At 39.8% G+C, this 12,894-nt stretch overlaps 1 protein-coding gene across 2 annotated transcripts in view; it reads right to left on the reverse strand.

Annotated features, from left to right (window-relative positions):
* Positions 1-502, reverse strand: part of TENT2 (terminal nucleotidyltransferase 2) — a 40,987-nt gene extending 40,485 nt beyond the window's left edge. Inside the window, exon 1 of one of the 2 annotated variants that reach the window (XM_010409627.3) lies at positions 312-502. The gene's annotated coding sequence lies outside the window, so the exon portion shown is untranslated. The remainder of the gene's footprint in view (positions 1-311) is intronic. The other variant, XM_010409626.3, reaches the window with a different exon arrangement.
* Positions 503-12,894: the final 12,392 nt, after the last annotated feature.

Here is a 12,894-nt window from a genome sequence, read left to right on the forward strand (position 1 = left end):
ACTGTTTACCTCGCCAGGAATTGCCAGGCTCTCTTAAGCAGTTTCGTAACTTACAGTTCAGGTACCTTTGTCCCCAGTGGGGGACAAAGTATCCTTTGGAAACAGTGGGCACTGTTTCCAAACAAGCGTGTGCTTCCCACAGAGTCACACAAGTGAACAGTGCAGGTAAGCCCGCGCGCACGGAGGCCCGCCAGCCCCCAGCCCCAGTGCCGGGAGAGGCGTCCGGGGCCACCGCCACCCCTGGGGCCAGAGCCCAACCCCCTGACGCTGCTCCCTGTCACGTCCACGCGGGACCCCCACAGGACACTCACGCAGGGCCTGAGAGGAGGCAGGCGGGACGGGCCTGCGGGAAGCACCGTGCGGAGTGGGCAACGGAGACCAGTTCCTGCAGCTGAGCACCGTCCCCGTCCCCCGGATGCAGAGACGCCGCAGGAAGCGGCCGGGATGCGACAGGAAGCGGCAGGAAGCGGCCGGACCGCCGCAGGAAGCGCTCCCTCCACCCGCTCCTGCGCCACTTAGCGGCCGCCTTCCAGGCTCACGCCCCCTAGCGGTGCGGCGGGACGCATGCGCGGGGCGGCTCCGGACGCAGGGCGGGCGCTCGCGCGGCCTCCGTGAGGGACGAGTGAGAGCCGGCCGTGACAGGCGCAGCGCTCCGCCGAGACCTGGTCCTGGCGGGCGCCGAAAGAGACATGACAGTGCGGCTGGTTTGCTTTCTATAATTACTGGCCGACTGTAATTGAGCTACTGTTCAGAAGTGTGTCCGAAGTATTGTATTTGGCTCAATGAATTAGGATTTGGCCAACATGGATTGTAGGGATGCTAGGGTTAATCGGAGGTCACAAACAGATTGACATGCTTGGTCCCTGAAGGATGACAGAAGCAAAATCGTAGAATCATAGAATCATCAGTGTTGGAAAAGATGTTAAGATCATGCAGTCCATCAACCATCCATCCAGAACTACCACTCTAACCCCTAAACTACTAAACTATCACTCAGCACCAGATCCAAACACCTTGAAGAACATCTCAAGGTGATTCAATTACCTCTTTAGGCAATCTATTCCAATGCTTGACCACACTAATAATGCAGAAAAAATTTTTGATATGTAACCTGAATCTTCCCTGTCTCAGCTTAAGGCCATTTCGAGTAGTCCGGGGCACCGTAGGAGAGACCAGCTCCCCACCTGGCACCTTCCTCTCAGGGAGCTCTAAGAGCGAAAAGGTCCCCCTTGAGCCTCCTCTTCTTGAGACTAAACACACCGAGCTCCCCCAGCTGTTCCTCATATGACACATTTGCTAGTCCTTTCAACTGGCTTTGTTGCCCATCACTGGACACACTCCAGCACCTCAATGTCCTCTTTAATGTGACTCCTTCTTGGGGAGAACACTTACCATAAGTGAGCTCTTGGTATGAGCAGGTACTGAAACAGTGAGTTTGTGCATACACACACACTGTTGAAACTCCCACATTTGAGAGGAAAGGGGTAAGTTGAAGGCTTGCTCAACTTCAAAACTCTGACTTGAGGGCTTTCTCAGCTGAGAGCAGCCACAGCTGGAGTCGTTATGGTTTAAGGCTCTGGCTACTCACAGAGAGACTTAATAGATAAGAAGGAGACAAAACACAGAGGCCTAGTGAAGTGGGACTGCAAATGGACTGACAAGGGAAAGTTTGGGTTGTGAAAGGACTTCATCATCTTGGCTATGATATGGGATCTTCATATAAGGGTCAGTTTGTGGCTATGGTTAGCATTACATTTATGAGAGACAAATCCTAATGGCATACTGGGAATGAATATGCAAAGCAAAGTTTAGCCACAAAGAAATTCCCCTTAAGAACTTTTTATTCTGGGGAGGGGACTGGGGCTGCTTGGGAGGCTGAGATGAGACACAGCCAGACAGTGACCCAAACTGGCTAAAGGGATATTCCAGACCATGTGACATCATGCCCAGTATATAAACTGGGAGGAAGAAGGAAGAAGAGGGGGGCATTTGTAATTATACTGTTTGCCTTCCTAAGTAACCGTGACTTGTGGTGGAATCCAGCTCTCTTGGGGATGGCTGAACACATGCCTGTCTATGGGAAGCAGTGAATAAATTCCTTATTTTGCTTTGCTTGCATGCACAGCTTTTGCTTTCTCTATTAAACTGTCTGTATCTCAACCCATGTTTTTTATCTTCTATCCTTCTGATTTTATCACAGATCCTGCTAGTGGGGAAGTGAGGAAGTGGCTGTGTAGTGCTTGGTTGCCAGATGGGATTAAACCATGACAATCTTTCTGGGCTATTCATTTGGAATCAAGAGTTAACTTTCTACTTCTGCTCAAGGTAGAAACTTTGTGTCATAACTGTTAGAAGTCAGCGATACAACTCCTTACAGCTGCAGTTCCCTGTATGCCCCATTCAGATGTTGTCCTCCAGACCATTTGACCACTCTTCTCGCCATAATCTATCCATTAAACAAAAGCATGTCATGCTTCTAGGTTTCTCATATTTGCCATGGGGCCTACAATAAATCTAACCTAATACAATCAATATACTTGGCAGCAGGCAGTGTTTATAGCAGAGTATTAAAAATCAACATCTTTTTATACAGCAGAAATGAAAAAAAAAAGAAAGAAAAGAAAGAAAAAAAATATTTAGGAATGCCTTTACTGATCTTTACTGAATGAAGTAACTTGCATTGCTGTGGTTTTTTCCTGGTCTCCCTTTCCTCTGCTCCTTGGCACAAGGCACGCTGATTTTGTGTTTGCATCAATCTAGATACTAAATAACCTTCTTTTTTTTTTTTTTTTTTTTGGCACAGACTGTTCACTCTGAAGGATTTTTTCCCATGTCTTACCTGCATTCGCTTGTCAACATAGTTACACATTTCAGTGAGGCACCTGAAATAACCTGACATTTTACAAATTGCCAACAGCCTTCTGAGACAAATCTCTGTGCTTTGATGTGCTGAGAGCTGTTCTATTTTTTCAATATGTGCTGTCTTTCTTCCTGACCCTGACAGTGATCTCAGACAGTTTACAGATACTCTTCTGTTAGAAAAGACATACAAAGCCTTACTCCTGGTTTTAGCTGGGAATCAGACTGCTGGTCAAGAGATACTCAACTGAACAACATACAACAAAGAATTTGAGAACTTGCACTAGTGATTCCAACAGATTCCCCCAAATAGAAAGGCATTAGGACTAGTCTTGTGTTTCTGCCTCAAAAGATGCTTGCATTAGAATAAAAATGGTACTATTTCTAAAAATAATTTATTTGAACAACTGCAATGAAACTGAATGATCAATGAAGGAAAATTGTGATCTATAATAGAAGCAGAGTCTAAAGCCTCTATAAACTACAAATTATACTTAGTTCTGATCCTAAAAAACCCAGCTCCCCCATAATATGAGAGTGGTTTCCAGAAGTAATTGACAAAGAGAACTCTGATGAGCCATCTGCAATCTCTCGCATAGAATGAAAACCATTATGCAGCATTAAACTCCCTATTTGGTGCTTTTTGCAATTTCCTGAAACTTTTGGAGCTGAAGTGCTCCAGCTAGTTAGTCTCTGAAGGTAAATAGTGATGGAAAGTTTGATCAAAGCATCTCAATTGTCAGTAGTTCAAGGAGGAAAAAATGAAGAATAAAACCCAATTCATCTATGGAAATCTTTGCTTAATCTTCAAAAAGTCTACAGACTCTCTTCTTTGCCTCTTGGTACCTGACAACGTCTATGGGAACTTGAACAGGTGCATGGTTAGAGTGTGCTTTACCATGGCAAACAGCCTTATTAAAGAGCACCTATACTACTGCATGCATTAAGAGTGATGAAAAATGTGTGTATGTATACCCTTTCCCTACTGGGAGAATATTTCAAGTACTTGAAACATTTTTTAAGTTTCAAAACCACCATAATATGTGATCATTTATAATGATGTTAGTCTCCGGGACCAGTTCTGAAATAATGAAACTTATGTCGATACAAAGCTTCATTCTAAGTACCCCTTTTTCATATTTGATACTGAGACTACATCTTTTAAATAAAAATATATGCCCATACATTAAAATTTAAAAATGTAACTACAATGAAATGAATGGCACTATAACAGGGATTAAAACAGTGCAGGATCCACTGTGAAGACTGAAGCTTTTTAGTCATGATATCCATATGAAATGCTTTGCATTTCATTTAGAACTCAGGATATTCTGGGATTGAAGCCAAATCAGAGACTTAGTTCTAAACTAAATTTTGTGTACCAGAGAAAAAGCAGCTTTCCCCAGGAAAACAGTACAAGATTTTAATAATAATACAAAGAACATAAGTTGATGTACATTAGAAAACAGTATTAAAAAGGCACAAAGGCATTAAAAGCAAGATTCAAAACTTTAGCAAGTAAATGCTGAATGAAAAATTAATAATTAATTACACAAATGCAGTATTTTTTCCCCACTGTGCAGCATTCTAGTTCTGATGTTCAACTTTCAGCCACATTCAGTGATACTCATGTATGCCTTTATATGCTTTCTTCAGTGCTTTTTAAGTGAGAGATCGGTTGATATATTTATTACATACAGTATGCTAATTTTATATGCATATAGATATCCCATAATATACACTACATAATTTATTAAATGTAATTAATATCATAGGCATAATTAATATCAAAATGAAAAAGTGAGAGAACTCTGCAAACATGTATGTTAAATCTGTGAATTCCAGCTTTAAATTGTAAAATCCAGATAAAATACAGATTTAATAAAGCTATAATAATGATTTACAGCAAAATACGTATTTACAGTTATCTTTATTTGGGATGTATACATATGAATTATCCCTGTATCTTTTTCAGATGAGTATTTTGTAGGGCACCGTTTAGATTACTGTTGAAAATGTGCTATATGCATTTGATAAGAGTCAAGTTGTTAGGATATACAGTTAATGGTCTGCTCTGGTTAGATTAATGAGTAATTGGTAGTAATTCTATTACTTCAGCGCTTTGTTTCTGTAAATTTTATAATTACACTCCTTTAAATGCAAGTGTTTTAAAGGAAGGTCTAAGTTTTCCTAGACTTTAATCTTTTTTCTCTCATGTGAAGAAAGCCATGTCTTAAAATCAATACACAGGGTCATGAATTTTGATTGAAAACAGTGGATAATGCCATTTATTCTGCACAATTCTACAAAACTGGGGTTTTTTCCACTTAGTTTTGTATTAACCCATTGTACCCTTAGAAGGATATTCATTAGTGCCCTAAACTAGTCAGTTAAGCTTTTGAAGGACATGCCTGACATGTCAGTTTCTGAGGGTTAAGATTTAAATAGGAATTTTCTTGTTGCTACAAAGGTCTAGTAGATAATCCACTGTTGCCCAGTTTTTATAAGTAGTTGAAAGAAATTGATTTCAGGTTAGGATCTGGAGGCAATACGTACCCATCAACTTATCTTCACGCATATAGTAACATCCCCAAACAGCCGGGCAGACAGATACAATTTTTTTTCTCTCCTGAATTAAACATTTAATAAAGTCAGTATTATCTCTATTTTATATTTGATTTAAAATTTATACATTTAAGCATGCACTTAGAATTTATGACTTCTCAATGAGCATACTGAGACTTGAACAAATTGGGAAGGTCCTGCTGTGAATTAGTAAATAAAATATGACTTCCTACCTGTGCTCTGCTTTCCTAACATCTCCTGTGTGCACTGCCAGAGTCTGAGTAGGGTGCAAGAGCTACTGTTCGTGGCTAACGTAAATTCTCTTGTATTATATTTCTTTACTGTCTTTCAGGTTTTTATCTCCAGTTTCGGTCACTTACTTGTTTGTAGAAAATGCATCTGAATGCTCAGTTTTATTTGATTCATGAGCTTGTTCATGTTTAATAACTAAATTTTGTCACTTGGATGTAAATTATGACAGTATTTTATGAAAAAAACCCCTTTATATAGTGGCTTTGTTTTCAAAGAGTGTACCTATCAACTAAGAAATTCCTTAATCCTAATCTTACCCCCATGGAGCAGATTGTTAATGATATTAATATTCTGAGTATTACATGTCTGCTTACACAAAAGCTATTCTAAAATCTGCCAAATTTCAAATACATTTGGCAGATCACAGAACGGGTTAGGCTGGGAGGGACCACAATGGGTCCTGTGGTCCATCCTCCCTGCTCCAGCAGGGTCATCCTAGAGCACATTTCACAGGACTGTGTCCAGATGGTGCTTGAATGTCTCCAGTGAGAGAGAGTCTACACCCTCTCTGGTCAATCTGTTCCAGTGCTCAGTCACCCACACAGTAAAGGTCTTCCTCGTGTTCAGGTGGAATTTCCTGTGTATGCCTCTTGTTCTATTGCTTGGCACAACTGAGAAAAGCCTGGCTCCATTGTTTTGGCCACTCAGATACTTATAGACATTGATGAATGAATAGCATTTTCCTGTACCATAAAAGCTTTGAAATAAAATGTACTAGTGTTTAGGAGTTTCGCTCAAGAAATCAGAACATTTTTGTTAAAAAGGCCAAAGATTACCTTAAACTTTGCAGTATGTATATATATGTTTTCTTCAAAACTTTTAAATGAAGACTTACAATAGGAATAACTGAAGATACAGTTTTTAATAACCATTTAAGAAAAGCATGCTATAAAGATTTGGTCCTATGTACTTTGGCTCTGAAAACCAGGTGCCTCTCTCAAGCTGATAGCATTTATGTTACTAGTAAGCCATAAAAGTTGACGCTCATGTTAAAATGCAGGTAGCCAAGAGATGGACACATGTATCTGTGCCCATACAAACTTCCTGAAATAAGTTACAGAAGTCTAAGCAAAAGTTAGAAGTTCCAAACTGGAACAATTTTGAACAGTAATCCACAGTGCTGCTTATATTCACAACCACCATTTTTTGCAAGGCACACTTGCAATGTTTTTTCATGAGTCGTAATTCAAATAAAATAATTTTTCCCAATTTATTTTTGCAGGCATGTTCCTTCTCGTCTTCAGTTTTAATATGGTGTTTTTCAGGCCAGATACTTCTTCAGCCAGTGTCAGAGAGGAAATGAAACAGAGATCCAAAGGGAAGCTGCCAGCACCTTATCTATGAAGAGGCTACCACATATCCATAATACATTACACCAGCTTGAGGCAAGTTCAGGCTTTGTGTATTAGTACAGTTTTTCTGAATAATTTATAATTGTTGCTGTGCAAACTGGGTTAGTATTAGGAGTTCTAGAAACATCAGGTTTCAGAATAACCATTCTATTCGTGAAAGTATTCAGTGTGAAATACTGTATTAAAGGAAGAGGTGAAGCTGAGCTTTTGAAATCACTAAAGGCAGGAAATACAGAGTTAAGGTTGCCATGGAAGCCTTAACACTACACCTTTAGGCAGGTAGAATACTATGGTTTTAATTACTTCCCCTTTATCCAACTCTATATAGGTGTCCTTTTTTTATGTGAATTCTAATTATATTGAGTGCTACTTACAATACATATTAATGGCACTGGCTACTCAGCAAACATCAGAAATCAGATATTAGCTGTGGCTGACTCTATCTGGCACTCTTATATTAAAGTAACTGTATGAGTTGTATCTAGGAAATAATACTATGGCTAACTTATTGGCCAAGGAATTAAAATGCACATCTTCTGAGTTAGAATTTCACAGTACAGCCATCACATTTCAAAGTATCATCACATGAAGAACTAAATCTTAGAAAACAGAATTAATCTACAAGAGGTAAACTGAAAACAGTAGCTTCAGTATTCTTCAATTTAACCAGCATAGTGGTACACTCTTCAACAAGGTGTGAAAATAAAACATTGGTGATTTGCAAATGTATCTTCTTCCCTCCAGCAGTTCATATTTTACTTCACAGGACATAGCTCTTTCTCCTTCCCCTCCAGTTTCCTTCCCAACAACTTGGTGAGCAGTATCAAGCCTCTGCAAAGCTTGCATTAGGCTACAAATCTGAATATTCTCTCACCCAATTCAGAATTCCTGCATCTGCCAGATAAAGGGGCAGGTTTATGTGCGGTTATGTCTTCCTTTAATTGGCTATTCTCAAATGATATGCAAGGAATGCACAGACGTTGAACATTAGAAAATTGAAATTGAGAGACCTGCCAGCAAGCTAGCAGCTTGAGTATGGTAACTGGAAAGGTGTGGAAACTGCTCAGAAAAGTCCTCTGTCCATCACAGAGGTCCATATAATGTTTGGGAGGACCTGTTTCAGGAGAGGGCACACTTGCAAATAAAGTTTTTAGTACATTCAATAAAGTTTGGAAGATTGAAATCAAAATAGCATAAGTAAAAGGATGCACCATGAGAATAATGTTAAAATAAGCATCATCATGCAGTTTTTCTTTCTCAAACTGCTGGTAGCAGTTTTGTCAGTACTGTTTGTGTAATAGTCAATGTACTTCTAGAATGCATAAACATTAAAACAGGTGAGCAGGATGTTCAGATAAAGTAGATCTTTATATCTACAATTTTCATTGGCAATTATTTCCTAGATAGCTGAAAAAAAAAAGGCTACAAATATGCAAGCAAGTATCTGTAGTGGGCTGACCCTGTCTGGATGCCAGGCACCCACTAAAGCCATTTTACCACTCCATTTCTCATCTGGACAGGGGAGAGAAAATATAACAAAGGTTCATAAGTTGAGATAAGAACTGGGAGAAGTCACTCACCAAATACCATCGTGGGCAAAATAGACTCAACTTAAGGATATTAACTGAAAAAATCAGAGCAGGATAATGAGAAGTAAACTAAATCTTAAAAACGCCTTCCCCCCACTCCTCCCTCCTTCTCATACATACTCTCTTAGCACTCACATGTAAAAAACACACTGTTTATTTTACAATATTTTTATAATCTTCAGCTGAAACTGCAAAACCAAAGCTGAGTGATATCTCTAGGTAAGCTTGGTGTAATAAAACAGAAATGACAAGTTGACATAATCAGTCTAGTGGCATAAACTGTGCTTTCTGTATGGTCAGAAAAAGCATTGGAGGAAATAACAGCCACTGATAAACCTAAGTAAGAAATAAAAGCATTAGTCAGGGATCAGTATCTTTTAAAAATTCCAGTAGGGGTGTACTGCTACAGAGCTGTGTAGGAGATGTGCAATACATTTCTGGTGGCAAGACAATGAAATGTTGGAAGTGGGTGCTGGAAAATTAGCATTCACTGGCAACAGGACAGAGTTTAGAAATATTGGACCATAAGGCATCTCAGGGAATTATGTCATACAGTTGCTTTCAAAATTAAATCTAGTCTTAGTTTGAGAGTACCACATTTACTTGAATATAAGGTAACACTTATGTTTCTTCATCTGTTCCAGGAGAAAAAATAGCGGTTGTAAAATTGGTCCAGAATCCCTCCAGGCCCACCTGATGTAAGAGTGAAGTTTTTTCTAGACTGATGAAAATGCGGACAAAAACCTTGGGCTCAGGGAAGAGGATGACATTTACTCTCCTCCCCTCTTTTCTCCACTTATATATTAAATGCAGATCCTGCAAAGGAAAATGATGGAGAAGTGATCCCACTCACTGAAAGAATCCTGTGTGTGGGGAGGGAAATTTGTGATTAGACAGGAGAAAAGAGGGCAAGGAGAAGATATAAAGGAGTAGGAGGAGGGAAGAGACACTAAATAGCACCAGTGGATGAGAAGTGAGGCAAGTGTGAGGTGCTGGCTCCCGCACCTTCAACGGGAATAAACATCCTTGGTTTCCTTAGAGATTGTGGAATTTAAACTCACCTGGTACTGAACAAAGAGTACAAACAAACAGAACAAAATCGCTGATGTAAGGGAGGAGCAGTGGTACCCCAGCTGAGAGCCGTGGAAGAAGTCATATCTGCAGGCTGTGAGCTGCTCTAGCAAAGATACCTATGTCCTTAGTTACCTCTATTTTCTCCCACATGGAGTCAGTGATGGCTGCCATCTGTGATTACTTCTCAGTCATTGCTTCTTTTGCACCCAGTCCTTGTTTAGGGAAGCTACTCCTGAAGCTATGAGCTTCTTGAAGAGCAACAACCTTCGGAGTACCAGAAAAAACATTTATAGAAGGTTTATGCTTGTTAATTCTTTTGCCCTTTAATAGCACTTTTTGCTCCCTTGTTTGTATTAACCTCACCCAAAATATTTGGAGAGCATAATAATATGACATATTGGATTTTACTTTCATGAACCAAACAAGCCAATTTTAATTTTCTATTCTCACATAATTGCTCCGAGGTTGCCTAAACAACCCTCTAAGAGTTTCTTTCTGGTTTTGGTGCAGCTAGGATTCCTTTGTTTTGAATGTGTCAACTAGACCTGAACAAACAATTGCAGTTCAAATCTTTTCACTGCTTAATATAGTTGAATGGGATTCCCTTGTCTTTTCCATGGGAATGGTAGCTCCTAGCCAGTGTGCAATCAACTGGTACAGATCTGGTTTTACATGGAGAAAAACAGGTACCATGCAAAATTAGGCAAAATGCAGACCTTTGTAGTGCTTCTTGATGTTCCAGCTCTGTACTGCTGCTCTTCCAGGACTTTGAGCAGGATAGTGGCCATGTTGATTGAGAGGAGGCTTGAGATTCAGACAGCACAGCCATCTGGGGTTTTTTTCCATCTACAGGTATCCCACCAAGAGACTCAAAGTAGCATTCCTTTAAGAGATACCGATAACTCCTGCCAAGTTTACAGATGTTGTCCCAACTGGTTGGCCATCCTGGGCAAGGGTATCAGAATAGGGTTTGGCAGCTCAATAGCTGGCTATGAATATACACGCCAGGAATATGCTACTTCAATGCTGCAAAATAACACTCTTTCTCCTGCACCACCCTGTGCTTTGCCTTGCCTGAAGCCATCCATCTCTTATTTGATTGTTGGATTACTTGGTATTTTTGCAAAGGAGCAGGCACTGAGCTGCTGATGATTTCCAAGCTTGCTCAAGTCTGCCTCCATCAAAGTGCTCTAGACAAAGAAGTGTTCTAAAATAGCAGGGGAAAAACCCCAAAACAACTAACTTAGAGCTGAAAATCTTGTCATCACGGTTAAAATTCTCCATGTTTTATCACTTCAGGCTTCAAGATGAGGTGACTGTGTATTTCTCCTGTTAATATCTATGATTAATCACCTTGCTTACTTTGTATCTGTATGTACAGTTCCACCTTAGCTGACATAGATCACCATGTTTTTGTATCATATATTAATTTAGGGAATGGCAAGACAGAAAAGGGATTTCAGTAAGCCTGGCAAGTATAAACAGAGGCTTTCCCCACAAGACAAATAATGTTAACTCAACAAAATCAACCCGGAAACTAATCAAAATTATAAAAGGGTGTAATTGAGACAAAGCTTAAATCTTAGAGAAACCTGTCAGAACTGGAGGAAATGTAGCAATAAATATGGAAGAGAAGTAATCAATTAGGTGGACTGTCTACACTTAAATGTGTTAATAGATAAACACTGTTTAAGTGAAGAATTAAGAATGAAAAAAAAAAGATGAATCATCAGATTTTCTTGGAGTGAAGCTTTCTTTGTCCCTAGAGCTCTGTTCCCCTACTCAGGATCTTATCTTTCCCAGTACTCATATTTTATTACTTATAGAAGAGCATGAAATATACAGGTCATTTATTTCACAAGCCAATAAGGACAGTCTTGGTATTCCACGTTTCTTTGCCCATGATTCTGTTCACACCTCTGATTCTCAAGTGAACACACCCCAGGGTTCAGTGTGTATTTGGCTTCTTTTATATTTTTCTCTTTTATCTTCATTCTTGGGGATTTCTGGGTTTGTACCCATGCTGTAGAAAAGTATACTTCATGCAAGACAAATATGTGAACAAGGTGAAATGCAGAGGCAGATGGAATCATCTTTGTGATATCTAAACAAAAAACTGTGAAAGTAATGAAATACTAAAGCATTTGCATTACTGTGTGAGCTTGAGCTGAAAGACTAAAGCTGATGCAACAGTTATTCATATGTGAAATTAAAGCCTTAGTTTCCTTGCTGTTGACCTGTCATTACTGCATGCAGAGTATCATTTCAGACTTTTAGAAGCTAATGAATATAGACTCCTAGATGAATGAATATGTACATATAAGCTACTTGTTTACGCTTGCCTAGTCTGCATTAATTTTGATCTTTTTCACTCTAATGATATAGAAGAAGGAACTGTTGTGGAACTACATCTTCACCCCCCCCCCCCCCCCCGCCCCCCGACTCCAACACCAGAGAATACCTTGGTGTTATGATGGAAGCCTGTACACATAGTTTGATTTTTAGTGGAAAATACATAGAACTTCATATTTCAGAGCTAGCAGGTGAAGCCCAACCACAGCAATTGCCATCCAGCTAAGTAACGCAGCCTCATTTTAACTATGCAGGTTCTGAGCATTGCACACAACTAACCTTAGACTGTTGCCACTCAGACTAAAGTCTTTTTAGCTCAGTGCCTTCACTGAGCTTATGAGGTGGTGTGTGGGAAATGAGAAATGGGCAACTGAGGAAGCTGTTCTTTTCTGCCTCAGGAGGCAGTATGCCTTGCTGCTACTCCCATAGTAATGATTCATGCTGGGTTTCTTATGGTTGTTTGTGATTGGAGGAGGTTTGCCTTAATTTCTCATTCTTGCTTTTCCCATGGCTGATTACTTTTAGAGGTCAAAATGTTGAAACAAGAGTCTGTAAAACATGCATCTGTAAATTAACTTTTGGAAATATGCACCCTGACTCTGGAAAATCAGATTGTTAGGTGACTGCTTTAGCTGTCTTTTATTCCAGACTCTTCCTGGGATACACTTGGTCCCAAGTAGTAGAGGTTCTATGAGAGGACAAACAACCCTTTGTTAAAGCGACATCTTTAACATGGCTATTTTTGTCGTGCTTTACAAGTCTGTAATATACATTGGTAATACTCTGGGCTT

This window comes from Corvus cornix, chromosome Z, assembly GCF_000738735.6.
Source record: "Corvus cornix cornix isolate S_Up_H32 chromosome Z, ASM73873v5, whole genome shotgun sequence".
In the NCBI taxonomy this organism is placed as follows: domain Eukaryota; kingdom Metazoa; phylum Chordata; class Aves; order Passeriformes; family Corvidae; genus Corvus; species Corvus cornix.